General features: G+C 39.0%; 1 pseudogene across 1 annotated transcript; it reads left to right on the forward strand.

Annotated features, from left to right (window-relative positions):
- Positions 1 to 468: 468 nt before the first annotated feature.
- LOC109435511 (axin interactor, dorsalization-associated protein) lies at positions 469 to 1,408 on the forward strand (annotated as a pseudogene). Its single transcript, XR_002135978.2, has one exon. The product of XR_002135978.2 is annotated as an axin interactor, dorsalization-associated protein (transcript).
- Positions 1,409 to 2,782: the final 1,374 nt, after the last annotated feature.

The raw sequence follows: 2,782 nt of genomic DNA on the forward strand, positions 1-2,782 counted from the left end.
GCTAGACTAAGACATACTCCAGTAACTCAGCCCAGAGGAAGGGCAGCATCTGGAAGTCACTTCCAGTATTTTCGTTTGTCATTGGCTGCCAGATGTTGACCTGTGATCAAGAAATAGCTGCAAAATTTGAATCCCAAAAAATGCTCCTCTTTACCTGTATTATTGTTGCCACAGATGATATAATTATAAATGGAGGTTGATAATGGCAAAAATAGTAAGAGTTAACCTTTTTAAAGTGCTTGATATGTGTCAGGCTCTCAGTTGTGTCCTTTATCTGTTGTAGTGTTTCCTTCAGTCCTCATAGCAGCCCCATCAAGAATGGGAGGTGGCCTCCTTGGTTGGTGGCAGTGGTGGCCTTAGTGGTTCCTCCTGGTCCTGTTAATGTTGGGGGCAGGCCCAGGGAGGATGGCACCCTAGAGCTTGGCCTCACTGGGTTAGAGGTGGGAGGAGACTAAGTGAGGACCGGCCATGTTGGAGGTGACTCAGAGTCTGCTGCATTGCTGAGGCACCAGTTTTAAGAGAGGTGATGACTTCAACTCTTGGTGGAGTCCAGCTGGTGGAGATGATAGACAAGTATCGAATGTTAGCAAACGATCTATAAAAAGAGGCCCGAGCTCAACACAATAATTCTGAATTCATAGAAGAACAAAAGAAAACCATGGGCAAAATTGCAACATGCTTGGAATTACAAAGTGCAGCTTTACAGTCCCCACAGTCCCAAGCAGAATTTAAGCTAGAAGACCTGAAGAAGCTGGAACCAATCCTAAAGAATATTCTTACATATTATAAAGAATTCCCATTTAATATTCAGTCTGTCCCCTTAAGAAGAATTTTAGCACCTGGTGAAGCAGAGAATTTGGAATTTGAAGAAGATGAAGAAGAGGGTGATACTGGAGCAAGGTCTCTTGATTCCTTTCCTGCTACAGTTCCCGGTACTTTATAACCAAGGTTGCCATCAGAACCAGGAACAACGTTACTCACTATCAGAATTGAGAAAAAACAGCTTGAAAGGTGCTGGGTAATGCGCTGATCTCTATATCATAGTTAATATAAAGGATCTGAATGGCATAGATTTAACTCCTTTGCAAGATACTCCTATGGCTTCAAGAAAAGAAGAATACATGTTCATTTTCATGTGGATATTGAGCTCCAGAAGCATGTTGAGAAATTAATCAAAGCTGCAGCTATCGTACTTGAATTCAAACACTACAAGCCTAATAAAAGGTTTACCAGTACCAAGTGTTTTGCTTTCATGGAGGTGGATAAATTTAAACATGGGCTAATTGAAATAGAACTATACAAGAAAGCCACTGACTTTAAAAGAAAGAAATTGCAATTATTGACCAAGAAACTACTTTATCTTCATCTGAATCAAACTTTGCACAAGGAACAACCCTTCCATGAATAACCTGGACCTTCTGTGAATGTTACCACTCACGAGAAGCCATCATAGCTGTGTAGCACATCACCCTTCAACAGGCAGGAAGTAAGCTGTGCCCAGGCCGGCAGGCCAGAGTGAGTCCATTGCAAAGCTGTAGCACAGAATTCAAAGTCCAGCACATCATTGACATGTAAGACTCCTTTGGATACAGGCTTATTGTAGGTTTTGAAACATGTTTTTACTTTTCTATTGATTGTGCAATTAATAGTCTCTTTTCTAGTTTACCACTGTGCCTGCTTCCTGGAACAACACTGTTGTGGGTAGGATGTGCTCATCTTTAAACTTAATATAGCAATAAGAATGTGCCAGAGTTTACACATTTGTTCACTTCTGCTCCAATATGCTCTTTTGTTTTTCTGAGTTAATGTCAAACTTGGGGCCGACGTAAGTAGGATAGCATGAAACTGCTTTGAGATGGGTTGGATTTTTACATTGTCCAAGAAGGTCCATCCGGAAATTTATAGGCTGCTCCTCAGAGATGGCCTAAATTCACCCTGATCTCATAATTTTCCTTAGTATGCCTTGGCCAGATCAGTGTCCACACGGGAGTGTTCCCAGGTTGTAGCTATGATTTTTCCAGGTGACCAGATTGTTTTTCTGAAAGTGAGCATACTTTTTGTCATGCTGATTTGCTCTTCTACATCACATTGTTATTCTTTCCAATAGTGATTCTAGGATTAACATGGAACCATCTCAGAATAATTACAAATTTCTAGATGGGTTTATAATGTCTTCTAAATCATGTAATCTAAAAATAATTTTGAGTCAGAAGCTAATGAGATACTGCAGACAACAGATTGTGAAACCTGAAAACCTGCATACTTTTTATAGCGATGAGTATGCAAAATCTGAAGATATTCTATTTTTTTAACATAGGTAGATAAGATTGCCATGTATTTCCTATTTAGAAATATCAACATTCACCCATATGGAAATATGCAGGTCAGTAGCTTATTATAATTTGACTATTTACATTACTTTTGACTTAATTGGGCATAAATAAAACTTCCATAGTACATACAAAGTGGGTGTTTGATTCACAGACCATTAAGGTCTGGGGTGGGCTTTCTGTGGGTTAGATGTAGAGCCTACATATTTAATATTCACTATTTTAAATGACCAATACTAGCATGAGGGGAATGTAGTGCCACTACTTGGCCTATTTTTAAACTTGTGTAATAACCCTAGTCATACCTTTCAATATGTTTGCATATTCAAATAAGTAGCCACGATTAAGTTGTTTTAGCGCTTGTACTTCAAGATATCTATTCTTTGTTTACAGTTGTCTATTAGGTCAATTCTGTTTACTAAGATGGATGTTAAAAACAACCTAAGCCTGAA

Source organism: Rhinolophus sinicus, linkage group LG13 (genome assembly GCF_036562045.2).
Source record: "Rhinolophus sinicus isolate RSC01 linkage group LG13, ASM3656204v1, whole genome shotgun sequence".
NCBI classification, from domain to species: domain Eukaryota; kingdom Metazoa; phylum Chordata; class Mammalia; order Chiroptera; family Rhinolophidae; genus Rhinolophus; species Rhinolophus sinicus.